Source organism: Ailuropoda melanoleuca, chromosome 6 (assembly GCF_002007445.2).
Source record: "Ailuropoda melanoleuca isolate Jingjing chromosome 6, ASM200744v2, whole genome shotgun sequence".
NCBI lineage: Eukaryota > Metazoa > Chordata > Mammalia > Carnivora > Ursidae > Ailuropoda > Ailuropoda melanoleuca.
In genome coordinates this window covers 102,425,296-102,435,971 of record NC_048223.1, presented here as the reverse complement: position 1 = coordinate 102,435,971, position 10,676 = coordinate 102,425,296, and the positions used below count along the sequence as shown (strand labels likewise).

Genomic DNA, 10,676 nt, shown 5'->3' with positions numbered 1-10,676 from the left:
AACTTCATTAGAAGCGCCTATAGGATCCCACCTGGGGAGGCCCTGAGGCCAAGCTGGAGGGGTGGGGGCAGGGCTCAGCTCTGGGGCTTGGGAGGGGAGTTCCAAGGGGTCAAGGGCTGGGAGCAAATATCAGCTGGCAACTCACCCCAAGGCAGCTGGGCAGGGAGGTGGCCCGGGCGCCGGACCAGGGTACAGCAGGGGCTCACTAATGTCACCTGGAGGAAAGGGAGGAGGAAGCTAAAAGGACAGAATTACCAGTGCCCACTTGATCGCCCTGAGACTCTTCTCAGGAAAGAGAATGAAGAGGAAGGGAAGGGAGCCCTATTCCCTCCATCCTTCCTCAGAGGGGGATAGTGCACAAAGACCCCAGGTCTGCTAGTGCAGAAGGACTGGGCCACTCACTGCCAGGCAGAAGTCTGCCCTACCACTCGAATCCCCAGCACCAGGGCCAGACACATCACCCCACACTCTCCAGTGGAGTGGAGGGAAGACCACATTGCCTCAACTACCTGCCAGCTCCTGACTGCACATGCAGCCAAAGTGGAGGGGGAGAACATGGCGGCTGGACTTAGGGGAGAGCAATGGGGGGATGGGAGGGCAGATGCCACCCAACCTCTGGGTTTTCTCAGGCCTGGGGGACAGGGTGCCCCAGTCAGCGGGCAACTGACCCAGACAACCCCTTGGTGGCATCCCCCTTCCCTCAGCTCCTTCTCACCTCCATGACCCCAGCTCCACCTTGCTTTCTATGACAAGGGAGAAGTAAGGGCTGGATCTAACATGGCTCTGCTCCAAGGGGTCCCTCTCTGTTTGGAAGATTCCAGAGGCCCCCATCTCTCAGGAGTATATGACATTTTGACATGGTCATTTTGATGCAGGAACATTAAACTTTCTGCTTTATATTATCAAGTGATGTTCAAAACAGGCACTCTTGGGGCACCTGGGTGGCACAGTGGTTAAGCGTCTGCCTTTGGCTCATGGCGTGATCCCGGCATTATGGGATCGAGCCCCACATCAGGCTTCCTTCACTGGGAGCCTGCTTCTTCCTCTCCCACTCCCCCTGCTTGTTTCCTCTCTCGCTGGCTGTCTCTATCTCTGTCAAATAAATAAAATCTTAAAAAAAAAAAAAAAGAAAAAAACAGGTACTCTCCAATTCCTCCCTAAACCCCACTCTGTCCTAAACCCCTCCCAACCTCAACTCAGCCCTGAGAGGCATCAAGGATGAAAAGAGATTCTAGGACAGACTCAGAATCAGTCTGTTGACCCCAGTACATGGTACTCAAAATACATCTTTACATTTTGACACAAGTTAGACCAAGCGACTATGGCAAAACGACTGAGCTAAGTTTCCTATTTGATCTCTTTGGCCTTCTTGCTCAGTGCACAATTTCATGCACACGCGTGTGCCCAGGTCCCTCGGCCGCCAGTGTGTGGCGGAGTGCCAGGCCGCGGCTCTAAGTGTACGCCAGGGCCCACGTTTGTGTGTCGGGTGTCCGTCTGCATCTCAGGTGGACACTCCTTCCTGGGGCACTGATGTTGCCACTCTGCCTGCTCAGGCCTACGGCCAATCATTGGTTCAGGGGTCACCACCCAGGCTCCCTCCCCAAGGTAGCAGCTACCTGCTCAGCCTAACTGGGAAATAAATACCCGTTTCTGAGAGTAATTTAATTATTGGCTCCTGCGGACTAGTGGGTAATTAAATTCCGTAGCTCCCAAAGTAATTAATTGCTATGCAAATAGTAATGCCCTCTGCTTTGGAGAGAAGGATCTCGGCCTGGGTTTGCCCTGCAATTAGAAGCTAATAATTACCCTGTCAGTTCCCAGCTTCTGCCCGGTAATTACCTGCTGCAGCCCCACCGGTCACCGAGGGCCGTCACCATCACCGTCACCAGCTGCTGTGGTCCTGGCTGCGGCGGCCCCAACAGCCAGGGCAGGGCATCTTGGGTTGTTCTTGAGGTCCTCCCCAGGCTGCACTGTACCCACAAACCTCAGGAGCCCCAGAGAGACGCCCTCACTTCTGACCAAAGGCAGCCAAGGCCAGAGCCTCCTCAGCCTCCCTTTGTTAAGAGAAGCGGAGCCTCAACTCCTCGTGTGTAAATTCCAGTTAGGCCGGTTCAACGAACGCACACGGAGAGAGTCCCAGCTGTCAGGAACTTTCCCAAAGAGCATCTAACAGTTACTCTTCGTAAAAATCATGTTTGCCGTACAATTTTCTTAGACGCACCAACCGGGCTCGGCTGAGCTACGAGAATGGGAGAGGGCAGCCACGACTTCGTAGCAAACACACACCCCCTCCTGGTTATTCAGGAAACACTCATGTAGGGCCTGCTGGAAGGGGATTTGGACGATGTAATTAAATTCCCTAATTAGTTGACCTTAAACTAGGGAGAGTATCCCCCATGAGCCTGACCCAAGCAGGCGAAGGCTTGAGAGGGACGTGCTCTTCCCGATGCAGGACGCTGCAAACAGAAGCAGGGTCTCCCATCACTCTGCCCTTGCCAGGCTCCCCGCCTGATGGCTGTGGACAGCCTTGCCAGTGCCCGAGGTCCAGCTCATCCCTTCCCATCTGAATACCCAAACTACAGATTTTGTACTCGCGTAGCCGACCTCCAGAGTTGCATACGCCAGTTCCTCGGAATCAACGCCCTGCACACAACATGTATGCATTAGAATCCATCCACGCGCGGCCTCCTTAGAAGGAGCCAGAGCATCAAGAACCCGGCATGCCAGCCCCCATAATCACATCAACCACTTTCTTGTACTAAATCTCTACTCCCTGTACTAAACCTGACTGACTTACAGAGTCAAAGAAACTGGAGTCAGGTACACGACGGCTGACCGAAGATGCCTTTGCTAGGAAGTGCGGAAACAAAGTGTGGAGCCAGGTGCCTGACTCTAGCAGCAGGACATGGCTCCAGGTCTCAAGTCCTAAGTGGGTTACATCTGTGCCTGAATGGGAAGGTATCTGTGGATCCCCACACCCCGTAACTCTCAAGTGTCACTGTGGTTTAGCTGCTTATTCGTTTCTTTCTTTTTTTTAAATATTTTATTTATTTATTCGACAGAGATAGAGACAGCCAGCGAGAGAGGGAACACAAGCAGGGGGAGTGGGAGAGGAAGAAGCAGGCTCATAGCAGAGGAGCCTGATGTGGGGCTCGATCCCATAATGCCGGGATCACGCCCTGAGCCAAAGGCAGACGCTTAACCGCTGTGCCACCCAGGTGCCCCTGCTTATTCATTTCTTACCTGGATCTCATCCCCTCTGTCAGCTTCCAGCCCTCCGTCCCAGGTCTCTGATTCCCTCCTGCGGACGTGGGCCTGGGAGCAGCAGCACCATGTGCCTTCTTGGAATGGGTTGCTCCATCTGAGGAATACCCAGATCCCACCCCCTCTAGATCCTTCTCCTCCAGGTCCAAAGTCTTTCAACTGAATCCCAGGGGGAAAGTGTCTCGGTGTAATCTCAGAGCTGGGGAGTCCCTGGGGAAGCTGGACGCTGGGCAGGGTGTGGCTGGCGGAAGAGGACTTGCGGAGACTCCCTGAAGGGCACGAGGCTGAGAAGCTGTCCCATGAGTCTGGGAGAAAAGCAGTGTAAGGAGCAGAAGGGGCCAGCGAGGGTGAGAGTCCCCATCCTGCCCCACACTTGGGCATTTCCCCCTCACCCTTCAGGTCTCTGCTTCAGTGTACTTCCTCCAGGAAGCTCTCCCTCACCCCTAGAGGAGGGTGGGCCACATGCTCCTGTCTCTCCCTCCCCTCCTTCTGTCCTGGGCTGGGTGAGCAGAAGAGCACAGGACACAAAGGATGAAGGTGAATGCCTTGAATGCCTTGCTTTTGGGTCAGACACACCCCGGGATGAGTTCGTACCACCTAAGGCAAGATAACCATCAACACCACTGGAGTGGATGAGACAAAAATGGCAGATAGACAGTGGGCACCAGGAAAGCCAGTGGTGATAAACAGGTTTCCCAAACGTCACATGAGGATGTGGACAGATACTCAAGAGAAATACCAAGATTCTCAATGCCAGAGGGTGAAAGTCACTTGACACCAGTGAGGATCTCATCTGTTTGGGGGAAGGCAACCTTGGAGATGTCCCTTACCTGTCTCCCTGGCTTCACCTGGCCCAGTTTCCCCTCATGGGAGAAGGAAAGTAATGATGTCCCCTGGTCTGGAGTCCACAGCCTGCCTTCTATGCCCAACTTCTGTTTCTGATTTGCTGCAGGAACTGGTAGGAGTCACACTCCTCCCCACGCCTTCGTGACGAGACTGTTTCTGCCTCTTCCTAGAGATTTTAGGACAGATATGTGTGTCACTTATAAGTTAGTACTCTTCAAAGAGCAGTCTAGAAGGCAGGGGCCATTTCTCCCCCATTAAACCGGGAGTTCCTTCCAAGCAGGGGACCACGTATCTCCCCTCTAAACAGAGATTCCCAAAGGCAGTTGATATTTCCCCTCTATCTTCCCCCTCAGTGCCTGGCACCAAGGCCTGTACACAGTGATTCACTAAAACAAAAACAAAAACAAAAACTATGAAGTAGACTCATAGGACCAGGGGTCTCAGAGCATGGCCAGGGACTGCCGGGCACTCTCCACACAGTCTGGCCTCCTGTCTTGGCTGATGCAGTTACTGCTCCACTGACAGCTCTTTAGAATCCATTCAGAGTTTTGGCCCTGCCGTAATCTCTGGGTGATGAACTGATGGGAATTGGATTAGGCTGGAATGCCCGTGTGCTTAGCCTCTAGCTGATTAAACCCCCATCTGTGCAAGTACTGCCTATGAACAGCTCGTTACATATAATTTTTTGAAGGAGGGAAAAAATGATCTTGGTATTTGGGTTTTGCAAAGGAGCAGAGGGAAAATAGAAGCAAAATGTCTGTCCAGAATTTGGCAGGGTCTAGTTGCTTTAAATCTGACCAGGCCAGCACTCCCCCCGCAGGGCACCCCCACTTCCCCCACTCAGGCCAAGGGTCCCAGAGGTCAGATGTCTGCAGTCTTACCCAGGAGCCCTGCCCAGTGTTCTCCAGGTCCACACCTACCTGTCCGCTGTAAGGAGCATTGACTGGACAGGGAGTTGTTTTGAAAAAGGCAGGAGAGGGAGATGGGGTAATAGTAGGACAAGTCAGACCTGTGTTTCATTTCTCACCAGATGAGGCTCCAGATCTTTGCTTCTACTCCCAAATCATCCAGTCTCCTTGAAAGAAAATTGTAGGGAGTTTGGAGGCCCATCCGGGTCAGGGACTCTGGGTTATTCCCGGGCCCATTGTCTGTCAGGACCAAGGATAGCACCTGCACCAAGGATCTCCAAACTTCCAGGCTCCTCCACCCATCCCTCTTTTCTCCCTGCTGAACGTGTTTCTCCATTCTTTAACACTCCTTCCTTTTCCTCCTCCTCCCCTTCTTCTTTCCCTCCCTCTCTCCCTCCTCCTCCTTTCCTCATTCCTTCTCCTTCTTAGTCCCAGGGACAAAGCCTGGCTCTGGTTCTTCACGAAGTACTTCATCCCAGGAATCTCTCAAGAAAGTTATTTAAGCACCTCAAGAAGCCTATCCTATGTAGCCTCTGTTAAAAGCCTTATCCCCAGATTGATGCTCACCACACCATACAAGAACACACACACACACACACACACACACACACACACACACACGCTGAAACACGGTGTCTAGCAGGAAGGAAAGTCAGAGTGATTGTGTTTCAAAGACTGGCTGGCCACCTCTCCCCATCTCCAGTGGGATCAGAGATCGGCCCACCGGACTGAAGTACTCCCAACATAACTACAACTCTAACTCCACAGCCCTCCCTCATCTCTCCTCTCCTCCCCCCTTTCCCTCCTCCTCCCTTCCCCTTTGCTCCTCTCCTCTGTGTCTCTATGAAAAGTGGCAGCAGCTGCTGCAGAAGGCATATCCTTCAATGAATATCAGCAATTGTAGTGACTGAGTGTCCCAGCCTTCTTTCCTGGTTAATCTAACTTGGGGAGAGTTGAGGTGCGCTCTGGCTCTGTTGCCCATGAAAGGCAGAGAATAAATAACAAGCCAGAGGCATAAACAGATGTGCAGATAGACGCAGCTGGCGCTTTCCTGCCAAATTACCATGGACGGAACACTGGCAGGGGGCCAGATGCTTCCCCCTTTGTTTGGAATTTGGCCACCAGGACCCATCCAAGCTCACCATCCATTTGGCAACATCTGAGTGAGGGGAGGGGATGCCAGGGAAGGGAGTGGAAAGGCTGCAGGTGCCCTTAGGTTTGGTGAAGAGCTCCGGAGGCTTATTGTGAAGACTCAGGTGGGCAGGGGTTAGTGTGGTGGGGGAGGAATGGAGAGTTGTGACCAACCCCACCTTGCAGTTCCCTTAGAATAGCTCCCCCCAGGATGTGGCTCGAAGTGGCTTGAAGGCCGACTCTAACAATACCACATATACATATAATGGGCTCTATGCTGCCACCCTCCCTCTCACCCAAGGGTTGGGTATTCCTGTGATCTTCGATCAGGTATAATACTGCTCAGTGTTGGCATGGAGTCCAGCAGGCAGGCAGCAGCTGGATGAGAGCCAACCAGAAACGGCCAAACATGAAAAGATGTCCCTGAAGACTCCAGCCCTGGAACACGGAATGGGGGAGAGCTGGTTGGAATTTTTGTGGAACCAGGGGAAGAAGCAGGTGAGGAGGGGGAGAAAGCATGAGTGGGGTGGAGGGGGGAGTGTTGCCCAAGGAGATCTGTCTCTGTGGACACCCCCAGATCTGAATTCAGAGAGACACCAAGCTACTTGCCAGGATTCATTCAGATCATGTAGACTCTTTTCTTTTCATCAGTTATTAATTTGTCTTCCTCTTGCCAGGCCAGGTCACACAGCTTCTGGGAACATGGAACAGTTTTTCCAGTGCCCGATTACTAGCCCTTCTTCAGATAACGTGACACAGATTCCTGACCTGTGGGGATAGAGGAATGTGCTCTGGTCAACTATGGCATGACGATGGGTCTCCAGTGGACCCAGTCTTGTAGGCAAAGGCAAGCAGGAAAGTAATATGACAAAAGTCGTTGCCTACCTAGACAAGAGCAGCAGCGAAGTGGAAGGAGGAGTTGAAGGGAGGAGAAATGCAGAGCAGGGAGGCTAGTGTAAGAGCCTGTCGTCCCTCAAGCCCAATGACATTGGTGGGACTTGCTGATGGGTTGAAAAGAAATTAGAGATGAGGAGGGATAGCATGGCCTTATAATTTATTGTCCAACCCAGAATGGTTTTGAGCATGAAAAGAGTACTATCAATCATTTCACCAGGACAGTAGACATGTGCTGGACAATCCCGGGCAAATCCAGACGCACAGATGCCTTGGTCAAAGATGACCCACAGTGTGGCACTTGGGCAACAGGATGTATCGCTGATGCCGACCAAGCAAGCAGTCTGGGAGGCAGAGTGGCAGGATGGAAGGGAGGGAATAATGAGCTTGGAACTGGACTTACTGAGTTTGAAGCATTTGGAGACATTTGCCTGGAAATTACCAGCAGACCACCACCTTCCAAGCACTTGCTTGGAAATGTGGGTTTCAAGGTTGAAAGAAAAGTCTGAAGTAGATATACAGTGAGTGTCTTTGGACCCAGTTTTGGACCATTTTTAGAAATCTGAATCTCAGAAATACTCATTCTTGTGCAAAATGACATTTAAGGAGGCTCGCTGTGGCCTTGTTTGGGAAAACATAAAGGCCCACCAGTAAGGAATTAGTTAAATCTATTATGGAGTGCCATGTAAAATACATCTGTAAGTATTGGGGTATATCCTCATATGCTGGCCTGGAAAATATCTCTGACATGTAAGTGAGAAGAACAAATAATACAATAGTAGTATGGCATGATAGATCTCTATAATAATTGTTTCTTTTTTTTTTTTTTTAAGATTTTACTCATCCATTCGACAGAGATAGAGATAGCTAGTGGGAGAGGGAACACAAGCAGGGGGAGTGGGAGAGGAAGAAGCAGGCTCATAGCGGAGGAGCCTGATGTGGGGCTTGATCCCATAACACTGGGATCACGCCCTGAACCGAAGGCAGATGCTTAACCGCTGTGCCACCCAGGCACCCCTATAATAATTGTTTCTAAACCTAATTTGAGTGCACGTCTGTCTGACTGAATATATGTGGTGAATTTATAAAAGACCTAGAAGAATACACACCCAATTGTTAAGAGCAGTAACTTACAGAAAAGAGGGTAGGATTAGAGGGAAAGAGGGAAGAGGGGCTTTTCCTTTCACTACAGATTTCTGGATTGTTTGAAATTCCTATAATCATCTATTCATGAACTACATTTAAAAAACAAAAACAATAAAAAAGGATTCTCAAAGACAGATGAGTTACCTTATGAAGGTGATGGGGGAAGCTCCGCGGGTGAGAGCCGGGATTGGGCCTGGAACGTGAGGACTAAACCCAAAGGAGGGAAGCTAGGAGCAAGGATGCAAGTCCAGAGTGTGCCTGGGGAAAGGGAAACTCATTTCTGACCTCCAAAGCTGAGAGAGACAGACTCTGCATGCCACACGTGAGGCTGCCCCAACCATTCCCTCCAGACTCCAAGCCTCCCCCTCAGAGGACTAAGTTTAAACAAGAGCCCAGCTTTCTTCCAGGGCCCCTGTGTGTCCTAGGTGACCTACTGCTGTTCCAGGCCCCATGCTGTTAGAGAAAAGCCCACTTCTTTCTTAGGTGCCATATTTGCCTAGAAGACCAGCTCAATCAGAGGCATCACAGTGCTCTGGGTGACCCAGCGCCCCCCACTCCCCAACAGGTGGCCCCAGCCCAGGCAGCCCTGACTTCTTCCTGCTTCTCTCCTCTCCTCTCATGCTGCCAAAATGCCTGGCACTTCCCCAGGTGAAGAAAATAATAGCCAGAAATTAATTCCTTTCTGGAGGAGAGCTGTGTGTTTGGGGGGTGGGGAGTGAAATCCAAGGGACAGACAGGAGCAGTGACTCACCGGGGCTCCTCCCCTGGGGAGATGGAACTGACAGACCAGGGTGTGGGACGGTTGCAGGCTATTTCCTGACAAGGCTGTCAGCGCGTGTTTCACTCCTCACTCTCCGCATGAGTCCCCTGCAGCTGAGCTGAGCCTTCTTTCTCTCTCTTCACCTTTCCTGGCTCTCTTCTGTTTCTGATGCCCCCTCTCCCCATTTGGCAAGTCCTTTCCAGTGCTAACTTTCTGCCTTGGTGCTCTGCTCTCCAGCTCTGCTAGGCTGTCTTCTTTTTCTTCTAACAGAAACACATAGAGTCAGCTTTTCTGTTGGGGTGCCCTGGCCCCAGGCTCCTTCCCGACCACAGCAAATTTTACAGATGACTGGGAGCCCAGGGATGCACAGTACGCGGGCCAAGGAGGGTTGCGGGGCGGAGTGGGAGGGAGAGCGGGGGAGCCTGCGAGCTAGTGAGCACCTTTGGGGCTGTGTATATGAGGCTTGGGGGCAGAAGGGTTCCGACCATGGGTAAGGGGAGGTGGGAGCACGTCTGAGCCTGTTAATGTTCCTCAGGTCTTGGAAGATCACGGGACATCAGGATGGGCAGTGTCTACAGAATGTCTCATCTGTCCGTCCTGCCCCCACTTTATAAATGAGTAAGCTGAGGTCCAGAGAGGTTAAACGCCTCCTCTCCCATCATGCAGCTAGCTAAAACTGGCTCTGTTGGCAGAACCAGGATGAGAACCAGTGATCCTGACCCGTGGACAATGCCGTGTTCACAATTCTATCAGAGACTTTAGAGAAAACGTCCTATTTCTCAGACACTGTAGATGACAGATTTGACTAATAACTTCTCAAAGAGATGGAAAAAGCTAGAATCCCCTGGCCCTCAGGCTGCCTGGGAGACAGGCAGGGCCCTGTCTCTCTACACCCCCAGCAGGCCCAGCAGTGACAGCAAGACCTCCCCTTCCCATCCTGGCTGCTTCCCAGCTCCTTCCTGGGGACACCTCGGATGCCCAGCGGTCTGTCTGGGAATACTCCACATCCAAATTCATCTCCTTGGCTGCAGACAACTCTTGCTTGACCCTGGGTCCCACCAGCTTCATTGGAGGACCTAGCCCAAGACAAATTTGTCTTCTGTTTATCTAAGCTCCAATTCCAGCCACCGTTCCCTAAGGCTTTTGGTTTTGTTTTTGGTTTCTGTTTTTACTTTTTATAAGTGTCCTCTGTCTCCCACCCCAAATCTGGAGAGCTTTTAATCCAGGGTATCTTGGCATTAGAGTCACTTGCCTCTCCAGGAATAACACAAGACCCCTCCCCCTTCACTGACTGGAACAAAAATTTATACTTAACATTAGCTCTAGTCATTTGCCATAAATGTGAAATATCAGCGTGGTGACGACCTCCAGGGTTACATGGCCCAAAGCCCTCTCATCCTCCGGGTCTCAGTCTCGGTGCTAAACTAGCCTGGGTGGCTCAGTCCTTGAGCGTCTGCCTTAGGCTCAGGACAGGATCCTGGCGTTCCAGGATCGAGTCCCACATCAGGCTGGGAACCTGCTTCTTCCTCTCCCACTCTGCTGCTGGCTGTCTCTCTGTCAAATAAATAAATAAAATCTTTTAAAAAATAAAAAATAAAAATAAAAAATAATAAACTAGCAGGCAGAGGAATCTCAATCCCCACACCACTGTGCCCCAGATCCCCCCAGGGCTTCTGGAAGGGCCTGAACTCGAAGGCACGAGGGGGAGCGGTGAGTTCCTGAGCGCA

General features: G+C 51.6%; 1 long non-coding RNA gene across 1 annotated transcript; it reads right to left on the bottom strand.

The window, feature by feature from the left end:
- Positions 1 to 3,129: 3,129 nt before the first annotated feature.
- LOC117802735 lies at positions 3,130 to 6,586 on the bottom strand. The gene is made up of 3 exons (XR_004626240.1): positions 4,095 to 6,586; positions 3,657 to 3,763; positions 3,130 to 3,569 (listed from the first exon to the last, which is right to left on the bottom strand). It is a non-coding gene; the product is annotated as an uncharacterized LOC117802735 (long non-coding RNA).
- Positions 6,587 to 10,676: the final 4,090 nt, after the last annotated feature.